Here is a 13,159-nt window from a genome sequence, read left to right as displayed (position 1 = left end):
TACCATACACAAGTTGAAACAGGGACATCCCAATTGGAGTTTTATATGCTGTTTTGTAAGCCCACACAACTTCATCGAGCTTTAAAGACCAATCCTTTCTTGACGGACAAACAACCTTCTCTAAAATGCGCTTGATCTCTCTATTAGACACTTCAGCTTGACCATTCATTTACGGATGATAGGCAGTAGCAACATGATGATTCACATTGTAGCGCTATATCATAGAAGTGAACTTACGGTTGCAGAAATACGACCCTTCATCACTTATGATTACTCGTGGCGTTCCAAACCTTGTGAAAATCTGTTTATGAAGAAAATTCAACAAAACCTTTGCCTCATTCGTTGGCAGAGCTTTGACTTCTACCCATTTTGAGACATAATCGACTGCCAGCAAGATGTACTGATTATTGCAGGACGAGACAAATGGCCCCATGAAATCGATTCCCCAAACATCAAAGACCTCGACTTCAAGCATCACATTTAACGGCATCTCATCCTTTCTCGTAAGATTTCCCACTCTTTGGCAATGATCACACCTTAAAATGAACTGATGAGCATCCTTAAATAAAGTAGGCCAGAAAAAACTTGCTTGCAGAATACGAGCTGCCATCTTCTCACCACCATAATGTCCACCATAAACTGTGGAGTGGCAGTCTCGTAATATCCCCTCCGTCTCACAGAATGGGATACATATCCTGATGATCTGGTCAGCTCCCTGTCTAAATAAATACAGTTCATCCCACATATACCACTTTACCTCATGCAGAAACTTCTTCTTTTGAGCTGTGGTCAAATTAGGAGGCATTATATTGCTGACAAGATAATTCACAATATCTGTGAACTATGACTCTTCCTCCTGAACTACGAACAACTGCTCATCCGGAAAAGATTCGTTGATCAATGCCTTATCATATGAAGTAGACCCGGGATTCTCCAATCTAGAGAGATGGTCAGCTACTTGATTCTCAGTACCTTTTCGTTCCTTGATCTCTAACTCAAATTCCTGTAGCAGGAGCACCCAACGAATGAGTCTAGGCTTCGAATTCTTCTTGGAAACCAAATAGCGAATGGCCGCATGATCAGTGAACACTGTCACCTTTGTCCCAAGCAGATAAGATCGAAATTTTTTAAAACCAAAGACTATAGCCAAGAGCTCCTTCTCAGTAGTGGTGCAGTTCATTTGAGCTCCATTTAAGGTCTTGCTGGCATATTAGACCACATGAAAGAGATTATTCTTGTGCTGCCCAAGAACTGCGCCCACCGCATAATCACTCGCATCACACATCATCTCAAAAGGCTCTGTCCAATCAGGTGCTGTAATAATTGGTGCAGATATCAAACTCTTCTTGAGAGTCTTGAATGCCGTCAAGCATTCATCATCAAATTTGAAAGGCACATCCTTCTCAAGCAAGTTGCACAACGACTTAGATATCTTCGAAAAGTCCTTGATGAAAAGCCGATAAAAACCCTCACGACCAAGAAAACTACGGATTCCTTTCACAGAAATAGGTGGTGGAAGATTTTCAATGACTCCCACCTTGGCTTTGTCCACCTCAAGACCCTTGCTAGAGACCTTATGCCCAAGAATAATGCCTTCACACACCATAAAGTGATATTTTTCCCAATTGAGCACCAAATTAGTTTCCACACACCTTTTGAGTACTGCACGAAGATTATTCAAACATTCATCATACGAATGTCCAAAGACGGAGAAGTCGTCCATGAACACCTCAATATTATTTCCAATCATATCAGAGAAAATAGCCATCATACATCTCTGAAAAGTGGCCGGTGCGCCACATAAGCCAAACGAAACTCTGCGAAAAGCAAACGTGCCAAATGGACAAGTGAAGGTAGTTTTTTCTTGGTCCTCTGGTGCAATACATATCTGATTATACCCAGAATAACCATCCAGAAGACAATAATACTCATGACCGGCCAACCTGTCAAGCATCTGATCAATAAACGGAAGAGGGAAGTGATCCTTCCTCGTGGCCTTGTTCAACTTTCTGTAGTCCATGCATACCCTCCATCCTGTGACTGTTCGAGTAGGGATGAGCTCGTTCTTCTCATTTGCTACCACAGTAATACCTCCTTTCTTAGGTACATATTGCACGGGCCTCACCCAAGAACTGTCAGAAATAGGATAAATGATTCCTGCATCCAGCCACTTCAGAATTTCTTTCTTCACCACTTCTTTCATGATAGGATTACATCTGCGCTGTTGCTCAACAGTCGGCTTACTACCCTCCTCTAGCAGAATTTTATGCATGCAATATGAAGGGCTGATCCCTTTGATGTCTGCTATAGTCCATCCGATAGCCGATTTGAATTCTCTCAAGATCTTTAAGAGCTTGTCCTCCTCACTACCTGAAAGGTCAGATACAATAATAACAGGTAAAGTAGATGCATCACCTAAAAAAGTATACCTCAAGTGTTCAGGCAATGGTTTAAGCTCCAAGGTAGGTGCTTCCTCAATAGATGGTTTGAGCTTTTCTTCAGCATTTTTGAGGTCAGAAGTACCCAGAGATTCAAATGGCATGTCTAGCTTTCGCGTCCAAGGAGAAGCATTTAGATATTGTAGTTGCTCATTGCCATCCTCATCATCACTGTCAAAATCCCCCACTAAGGCCTTCTCTAATGCATCAAACATTAGCATATGACCGAGTTCTGAAGTAACCGTAGAATCAATCAAATCCACTTTTAAGCACTCCTCATCTTCTGTAGGGAATTTCATTGCTTTGAATACATTGAATGTCACATCCTGATCCTGTACCCTCAAAGTAAGTTCACCTTTCTGCACATCTATCAAGGTACGACCTGTAGCCAAGAAAGGTCTCCCCAAGATTATGGGAATCTTCTTATCTTCCTCGAAATCCAGAATAACAAAGTCTGCAGGAAAGAAGAGCTTATCCAACTTTACTAGCACATCCTCTACTATGCCTCGTGGGTATGTAATAGAACGATCGGCTAATTGTAGAGACATGTAGGTGGGTTTTGGATCAGGTAAATTCAACTTTTTGAAGATCGACAACGACATAAGATTGATGCTTGCTCCCAAATCACAAAGGCACTTGTTGAAAGACAACTTGCCAATGGTGCAAGGAATGGTGAAGCTACCTGGATCTTTAAGCTTTGGAGGTAACTTTTGTTACAGCACAACACTGCATTCTTCCGTTAAAGCAACGGTCTCAAGATCATCCAGTTTCACCTTCCTTGAAAGAATACTCTTCATAAATTTCGCATAACTAGGCATTTGCTCCAGAGCCTCAGCGAAAGGTATGTTGATGTGAAGTTTCTTGAACACCTCCACGAACTTACTGAACTGCTTATCCAGCTTTTGTTGTTGCAATCTCTTAGGGAAAGGTGGTGGATGATAGAGCTGTTTCTCCCCTGTATTACCCTCAGGCAGAGTGTGTTCAACAGTAGTCTTCCTTGGTTCCGCCGCTTTCTCCTTTTGCTTAGCTTCTTCATCACCAACTTTAGCTTCTCATTCTTTTACTTTTTCAGCCTCAGCAACTTTTCCAGACCTTAAGGTAATAGCCTTGACTTGCTCTTTAGCTTCCTTCCTGCCTGGCACTTCAGTATCACTGGGAAGTGTGCCAGGTTGACGATTAAGCACTGCATTGGCTATTTGACCGATTTGATTTTCCAAGGTCTTGATAGAGACCGCCTGACTTTTGCACAACAGCTTAAGTTCCTCAAAATTAGCACTAGAGGGTGGAGCTGCACCTCCTTGTTGAGGATATGATTGCCTTTGAGCATAATGCTGTGGTTGCTGGAATCCAGGTGGATTGAACTGTTTACTTACGCCTTGCTGATATGGTTGCTGAATAGCATTCTGATTATTACTCCAGCTGAAATTTGGATGATTTCTGTTGTTAGGATGATAAGTAGCTGGTACAGGCTGCTGCGGTCGCTGATAATTGTTCACATACTGAACAGATTCATTAACAAGAGAACACTGATCCGTAGCATGAGAACCTGCACAAAGCTCACAGACCATAACTATCTGATTGACTCCATAGGTGGCTAGAGAATCGACCTTCATAGACAGCGCTTGGAGCTGCGCTGCAATAGCTGTAGCTGCATCAACTTCCAAAATACCTGCTACCTTCCCAGGGATCATCCTTTGAGTCGGGTTTTGATGCTCATTTATAGCCATAGTCTCAATAAGATTATAAGCCTCCGTATAGCTTTTGGCCCGCAAGGCGCCTCCAGCTGCTGCATCGAGCATGGGCCGAGATTGGGCCCCCAAACCATTATAGAAACCAGTGATCACCATCCAATCAGGCATTCCGTGATGTGAACACTTTCTCAACATCTCCTTGTAGCGCTCCCAAGCTTCGCACATAGATTCTGTAGGTTGTTGCGCAAACTGAGTAAGAGCATTCCTCATAGCCGCAGTCTTCGCCATTGGATAAAACTTCACCAGAAACTTTTGCGCAAGATCTTGCCAAGTAGTGATAGACCCAACTGGTTCAGAATATAACCAGTCCTTAGCTTTATCCCTCAGTGAGAATGGGAAAAGCCTCAGCTTGATAACCTCATCAGTCACACCATTATATTTGAAAGTACTACAGATCTCGACAAAATTCCTTATGTGCATGTTGGGGTCTTCAGTCGCAGTACCTCCAAAAGAAACATAATTCTGCATCATCTAAATAGTGCCCGGCTTGATTTCAAAGTTATTGGCCTCAATAGCCGGGTGCATGATGCTAGACTGAATGTCATCAATTTTAGGTCGAGAAAAGTTCATAAGAGCTGGATCTGCCGGAACAATACGATCACCCATGATTACTGGCTCTTTCTGCTCACTTCCTGAATCCGAATCTTCAAACTCTATCTTCTCCGGAATATCAAGAACTTTGCCTGCCTCCTCAGCCGTATCTAAAGTCCTCTTGCGAGTACGAGAACGTGTTTTCATAAACGCTCGCTAAAGTACCTGAAACACAACCGGAAACAATAAGTAACACGTCTTAATCACTGAGTCCTAATGACCACTAATGGTAAGTACATAAACTAAACAAATACGCCGAGTCCCCGGAAGCGGCGCCAAAAACTTGTTAGGGTGTAAACACGCGCTAATAATACACGCAAGTATACACGTTCGCAAGTAATATAGAATACTTTCTAGTTCGTTCCCACAGAGACTTAGACTAATTATGTTCAATTACACTCACTCACCAATGTATGATTACTTCTCAATGTTAAAATAATAACACTTAGATTGATTAACTAATTATTAACTACAATTAACTACTAGAATTAAGCAATTAATTAACACTTAAATTAACAATATTAAAACACTCATGAGATCACAACTTCATTACTACTTCCTTCAAGAGTCATTGTTATTACCCTTAGCATGCAACAGTGATGATATTAATCGAACAACACGAAACTGATAAAAGCCAACTCTCATTGTACTAATACAATTCTACCAAACATCCACAATTAAGATAGAAGTTGAATAGGCATCAATTATGTTGAGTCCCTATATGTCTACAGAAATTGACAACATAACGATTTAAACACAAGTTATTCCTTTTGATTACACAGGATGAATAAAACGGTTAGAGTTACCCACTAATCATGTATACTCATACACGAACCTATGCTAGCATGACAAGTTCTAAATCTCAAGATCCACCGTCACTTCACAAGAGATTAACACCCTATCTTATATGTTCGCGACGCACATAAGACAAATAAGCACAACCAATACTAGATATCATACAATCACCACACACTAAGGTATTAAACAACTAACTAAACAATTCCATAGTAAATCCGTTACGACCCCATGATCACGATTAGCCCATGATAACACTCATCATCATAATGGGTTCATATGAAAACATGATAATAACACACAAGAATAATAACTAAAACTACTTATATTAAACCAGAGTACGTCACAAGAGTATATAGGTTCAAAGTAAAGAAAACTGGCATCCAACGTTACAACAAAATAAAGAATCACAAGAAAATATGCTACCTCTTCGTTGCGGTGTGCTAAAACGGTCTTCTTCCTTATCTCCTCGCTCTTCGATTAATACTACGATCCAACCTTTGTGAAACGTCTATGAAATCTACTTATATAGGAGTTCCATAATACCCAGCTAACTCAGAAGTTGGAAGTTAAACAGAACCAGGAGTCTAAAATATTAATTCTGATTTTCCGTTCCTGCGCGGCCGCTCAGCATTCCTGAACGGGCGCTCAGCTTCCTGAGCGGTCGCTCAGCAGAGCCGAGCGGGCGCTCAACTCCCTACTGGAAACTGTTATGTTTTTCTCCCTACAAGGACCGATCGGCCGAGAGCTAAAGCCCGTGGCAAAGGTCCGAAGCCACCTCCTTCGTAGCCACCATAGCCGGGTAGACCGTGTGGTCGGACGTCAGAACAGCCCATTCGGGAGCATAGGTATGAACGATCCCATCTTGGCCATGGAGCCTCTTACTCGGAGCCCCCTCACCAACGAACTTCAGGTCATCTCCCTGGTTATCCTCCGGAGCTGACGAGGCTTGCTGAAGGGGGATTGCCCTCTCGGCTTCGGCCTCCTGCTCTGTAGCCGAAGGGTCTGGAATGACCTTCTTTTCGGCCTCCTTGGCCTTCTCTGTTTCTTCTGCAACTCTCTTCTCAGCTGTCTTAGCCTTCTTTCGCTCGATCAAAGCTTCCTTAGAAGACACTAAAAAAGAAACACAGAAGAAGGATTAGTAAAAGATAAATCTACAAAATACACAACGCATAAAGGCGGAATGAGATAAAAAACAGTTATGCAAATAGAAAAAAAAAGACAAAGGAAAAAGGTAGTTACCCCCACCCCACAAACTGAGAATCCAGTCCTTGTCCTGAAACTCATCGGGACCAAGCTTGTCAACCTTCACGTCCACTAAGGTCGAATATAAATCCTTCTCTTCGTCGCTCAGGTTCGGCATTAAGAGCGCTGAAAAATTGACCTCACACCACACCCGACGATCAATGTTGTAAAAACCCGTGCTCTTAGGGTTCCTCCGAAAGTCGTAATGGAACCAAAAGAGCCGGGTAAGTGGTTATATACCGGCCTGAAGGCATCGGTTATGAAAGCAATTAATGTGGATGAACCCCTTTATGTCCATCTGTCCCAAGGCGATACCCATCTAGCTGAAAAGCCGCCTAAGAATCTTCAACAGAGGAACCCTGAAGCCGCATTTGAACGCTGCTTCAGAAACTCCAACGGCGCAGTCTCTGTGACCCTTCGGCATGCCCGGAGTATCGTAGATCCACTCATCCCCCTTTGCGGCGTACAACCAGAAGTAGCCTCGGGGAATGGAGTAGTCAAAGTACATATGTCCTACCCTCTCCTTCGACAACTCTGAGCGGTTATTGGCCGTAGGGTACACCGCCATTGAACCGAAGAGGTCTCTTCCTGTTCGCTCGGGTCGAGAGGTAGAAGTCCCCGCGAGGGTGTTCGCTCGGTCCATGTCCCTGTATTCGAAAATAAAGAGACAAATTAGTCCATGTACTCGGATTAACAACAAAGAAAAATAAAAAGACAAGGGACCGAGTACATGTCCTGAGACCGACTCTTAAAGAAAAGCGCCAAGAGTCGGCTCTTGAAGAATGTTCTACAGAAAAGGTTTCCTAAAGGAAGTTTCTACTCGCAGAACACCTCGCATGCCATCTTTAAACTCAACAGGCAAAGAAAAGAAAAAACCAAACACCTTGGGTCGGCTTCCGAAGGTTGTTCTACAGCCAAAACCCCCTCGAAGGGAGTTCTTGCCCAAGAACACATCACATGCCATCTTTAAACCCAATTGGTTCCCCAAAAGGAGAAAAAAACAACCCATAAAAACTATCTATTACCTACCCTAGAAAACAACCTGTACATGAACAACAGAAACAAAAAGAAGAAAAATATGCTTGCAAAATATTTCGAGCAAGCGTAAAATGAGCATGAAAAATATTTACTGATTTGAAGACACTACTCTAATGGAATGAGATGATTTAGGAAGACGGAGTTGACGTTGCCCGTGTTTGAAAATCTGGAGAGTGTTTTGGTTGTTGGGTGAGAGTAAAAATAAAAAGAAGTGGCAGTGAAATATATATATAAGCGCCCAAAACCCCAAACGTTTGGGTGCCAAAAAACGTCATTGGGATACTTTAAAATTGACGGACCAGATGGAAACGGTTGGAATTCGACGGCTAAGATGGTGCCATGAAACGACGTGATGGACAGTTGTCCCCATTAATGCACCTACAATGATGCCACGTGGACGGACGAACCAAAGCAAAGCCGAAGGATCGTCCTAGGGTTTCTTCACCCCAAGATGGGCGAAGATTGACGCCCATCGACCGACCGAAGTCACGGCCGAGGGACAGGGACATGTTAGCTATGGGCCCAGTAAGGCCCAATGAGCGAAGGCCCATAGGATGATTAAAGTACTGGGCCAAAGGCCCACTACGACCAAGTCGTTCTTATCAAGAATCAAAACATCCTCTCAAATCACGCCTCCAATGTTCATCCGTATTTTACCCATAACGGACGAACATTTAATGCAAGTTTGGGTATAAATAACCCAGGGAAAGTAAGAAATAGACAATTCTACTCATACTTTCAAAACTCTCTCTACTTTCTTATATTCCTAAACCCACCTTACATCCAGATTACTGATACTCACACCGGAGGTGAATCGGGGGGACAATTCTTCGCATTCTCTTTCTTTTCAGGTCACGTCCGAAGGACGTTCTTGGCAGACCAAAGACTGTTCTTGCATACCGAAGGAATATGGGCGTAACACTTAGTATTATTGAATTCACAACCATAATCGCATTGAAAAGTTTTTATATTCTTTTGAAATTGAGTCTTGACATAATTTTGAAAGTTAAGGAAAACTAAAAAGACTTGAGACTTGTATATTAGAGGATATACCCATATAAAATGGGTGGAATCACCAAGGAGAACCAAGTAATATTTATTACCCGATTTTCTCAAAAGTGGAGATATTCATAAATCACCATGAATAATATCAAATGCAGAATATGTTACACTTGAAGTAAGATTAAAAGAAAGTCTAACATGTTTTATAAGTTGAAAATATGAACAAGAATGGGTATCAATCCCCTTATTACAAGAAATCAAATTTTTATTTTTTAGATAACTAAAAATATGAGCTCCGAGATGCCCAAGATGATTATGCCAGGTTGAAGGAGATATTGTTGCTAAAGAGACTGACTGGTTGAGACGAATAAAGTAGATGAGAAAGGATAGACATCCCCCGTACTGTTACATCTCGTAAGTATTGTCTCCATATGGAGATCCTTCACAGACAAACCAAAAAGGTCAAACTCAATGGATACAGAATTATCAGTCACAAATTTTCTAACGGAAATCAATTTTTTTTCTAGCATTTGGGACAAATAAGACATATTTAAGGGTAAATGGAGGGTGAGGTGGTGGGACATTTGGTGGTGCCATAACCTTTTATTGGAATACGATTGTCATCACCGACTAATATATATTGAGGATTGCTCAAATTGAAAATACGAATAAGATTACTTGAGTTTTTAGTAATATGAGACAAAGTGCATGTTCCATGTCCCAGTTATCATCAGGTTGTTGGAGTGACATGGTACTAAATGTATTTTCGAGATTTGTTGGGGACATTGGAGGACCATACCCATAATTTTGTGCTATGTAGGCTTGTTGTTGCTGATTGCCTAGTCCAGGTCCTAAGAGTCCATTGCTCTGACGCTGATGAGGTGCATTATTTACCGACGAGTAAGGACATGGTGGTGGTGGAGTGACTGACGGGTAGGGACAAGGTGGAGGCATGGGCCACTAAGGATGACTTGGCCATGTTGTCTGAGACCAGTTCTGTTTTTGCTGTTGTGGAAAAGTTCTTTTGTCGTCCCCCTCTTTCATGAACTCGCCCTTCACGGGAATTATTACCGCCTTTGGTGCGACCGCCTCGATTTCGTTATTGATGCCATGTCCTAACTGTTGTGGTAGGTGTTGTTGTGGTAATGGAGGCACTAAATTATTTACAATGGTATTTTGAGTCATGAAGGTAGATTGAGTGATCTCATCTTGTTTTGAGCGTCTTGTTTCTTCGATGGTAAGCAAGGATCTTGCCTTGTAGAAGCTAGGAAGCGGATCAGATTGATGAATCATGGTAGCCATTGTCTCATATTCACCCTTTATCAATCCAGTTTTCATCTGAAAAACCATCTTTTGGTCGGAGACAGTGGTTCCAACATTTGCTAATTAATCTACATAAAGTTTTAATTTTTAATAATAAGCAAAGACATTAGGAAAATTTTTAAGTCTTCTGGTATTAAATTGATTTTCTAAATAAACAGCCCTGGTATGCTTATTGTCTTGAAAGATATCCTCTAAACGAGTTAGATCTTTTAAGCAAATGACCCTGGTTTCAGAATTGTTTATAAAAGTTCATCAGAAATTGTACCATATATATCCATTGTTTGACAACATCATTCAATCTTTTCCATAACAATGTCTACATCAGCGGGACGAGGTGTGTTTGTATCGATGTGATCTAGAACATTGTAAGCACATGCTATTACCTGAAAAAACTCGACCCAAGAGAAATATTTTCCTTTTTCGAGATCTAAGGTTAAAGGAATCAAGCTTCGAATGTTCGTTACAGCCAAGGCTTGATGGAAAGTGGAAGAAGGCATATGACAAGTTTACTGGCCATTCTTGGCAAAGGTTCTGTCATTACTAGGGTCAACTATGGTTCCTGAGAGGAGAAATAAAAAAGGCATATATAAAGGAAAAAAAATTAAAGAGAGAAATTTTATGATGCTAGTTTTCTTCCGGATGTGATACCATGTTGAAATGTGTGAATTTCCCCCCACTGGGATTTTCTCATTGATCAGCAATATATAGTGGATACAAAGTCTTACGTGATGTACGTAATCTAGATTTGTCATATGAACATAATTCTATACAATATCTACTTTACATATTTATATGATATTTGCATATTATCTATCAGAGGCATAAAAGTTTTCACAAGTATCTTTTATTTTTATCAATTTTAATTGATTTTATAAATAAAACTCAAACACATCCGTCATCAAAACAGATCAGAGATAAATCACATTATAAATTAAAACAAATGCACACACTCATTGTAACATCCCGATTTTTTTATAATTATTTTTAGTTGAATTATTTGATTTAATTATTTATTAATGTCAGTGTGCTGTAGTTAAAATAGCTTTTATAAGTTTATTTTTATTCTTATATTCTGGATATTGTTTTAAGAGTATTAGTTTAAAAAAATAGTAAGGCTATTATAAAAAAGAGTGAGGGTTTTAATAAAAAAAAAAGAAAGGAGGAAGAAAGAGTTAGGGTTTGAAAAAATAACAACAAGGAGAACAAAAAGAGATTACTTACGTTTTATGACAAGAGGAGAAGAGAGAAAGAGATGGAGAGAAGAGGAGAGAGTATAATAAATAGAAAATGAGGAAAAGAGAAGGCAAGACAAGGAGAAATAGATGAACAACAAAGTCAAATCGGAGATTATGGATTTGGAGTTTAAGGGATTAGGATTCTGTGATTGGAGTTCTAAATTTATTGATTTTCATTCTCGGTTACTAAGATCTCGAGGTACGGACATCTTTTTGTACTCTTTATTTTCAAATTCAAATTCGTGTATACGAACATCTTTTTTGTACTCTTTCTTTTCGTATTCGAATTCGTGTGTACGGATATTTTCGTTTTACTATCATTCTTGTTATACTTCATCGAATTCGTGTGCCTCGATTCTAGTAATCTGAATTTTTATAAATTTCGTATTTAATTCTCTGTTTATTGGATTGTTGTGATTCTATACTCGCTGGAAAGCTAATTTGATTATCTTCGTTTTTCGTTCTTTGCATTTTCTGAAATTCTACTTGTAAATATGTCAAAATCTGTTGTTTGTGTAATCTATTGTTGAAATTTCTGTTTGTGCGGCCTAACTTCGTAAATTCATTATAAATTGAGTATTTGTTCAAATATTATGAGCAATACCATTCTGGAAAGCTCTTTTCGATATCTGCAATTTGTGTTTACATTCTGCTGCTAAATTCTATGATTTTAATGTCTTAAATATCAAAATATAATTATAATCAGGGGCTGATTCTATTCTGCAGTCCGCATTTATTTGTTTTCTGAATTAGTTACTTGTTCATTTTTGATGATCCTTACTATTCTGGAAAGGTCTCGGAATTTCCTATGACTTTCGTGTTTTGTACTTTTTCAGTTGACTTCATCTTTATGCAGTAATTTGACATTCTTTGAAACTGATCAGATTTGAGCTTATCAATAATTAGTGGTTTGTTATGTTATTTTATTTCGTGATATTGGCTTATAGTGTTTTGAGGTTATTTGATAAATTTATATATAATTTTGGAGATGTAAGATATTTGAGTGTGTGATCTTTGAGTATTTATTTTGAGTTATTTATGTTATTTGTATGACTTGGGAGTTTGTAAGACATCCGTCGCGAGTGTATAATCTCGTGCTTGGCACATCCTATGCGGTGTACTTAAATTGTATGGGCGTGTCGCCGAAGTTGTGGGACACGTATAGCCATGGCTAGTATGTGTATAATTTGGCCTTTTGGGTAGCACGTGCTTAATTTCGTGCAAGCCCCTGTAAGATATTGGGTAGCATTTGCATTGTGTTGTGCAAGGCCCTTTAAGTTTTGATGACTACATATTTCTGGATTACCGAAAATGTAGGACATCCTGTAAGTGTAAGATTATCTCCCATGTTCGTATGTAAGCTATTTTATGTATTATTTTGTAAATGTGAGAATATGTGTAAGAATATATGTAAGGGTATGATTTTATTTTATCATTATTATTTCAATTATATTATTTGTGATTATTATGTATAATTGATAAGGACATGTGTAAGAGTATGATAAGTTTTGGGTGGTAAGCATTTACTTTTGTTTTGTGAGTTGAGTATTCATTTTTTTATATTGTCTCATTCACTATTATTATTGTGCTTCATTCAGATATTCAGTTTTGTTATTAGCCTCATCTTTGTTCAGTTATGCTTTATTTTATATCCGTATATGAGCCTTTCGCTCACTGCCGATCCCTTGTTTTTCTTGTTTTCCTCCGGAAGGTATTCTCTCTTTTAGGTGGGTTGTTTAAG

General features: G+C 39.6%; 1 non-coding gene across 1 annotated transcript; it reads left to right on the top strand.

Annotated features, from left to right (window-relative positions):
- The first annotated feature begins 4,295 nt into the window (after positions 1 to 4,295).
- LOC141681867 (small nucleolar RNA R71) lies at positions 4,296 to 4,402 on the top strand. The gene has a single exon (XR_012559287.1). It is a non-coding gene; the product is annotated as a small nucleolar RNA R71 (small nucleolar RNA).
- The last annotated feature ends 8,757 nt before the right edge of the window (positions 4,403 to 13,159 follow it).

The sequence above is a fragment of the Apium graveolens genome, chromosome 8 (assembly GCF_009905375.1).
Source record: "Apium graveolens cultivar Ventura chromosome 8, ASM990537v1, whole genome shotgun sequence".
NCBI classification, from domain to species: Eukaryota; Viridiplantae; Streptophyta; class Magnoliopsida; order Apiales; family Apiaceae; genus Apium; species Apium graveolens.
Note: the sequence above shows the minus strand (reverse complement) of the source record. Positions and strands in the feature narration are given on the sequence as shown.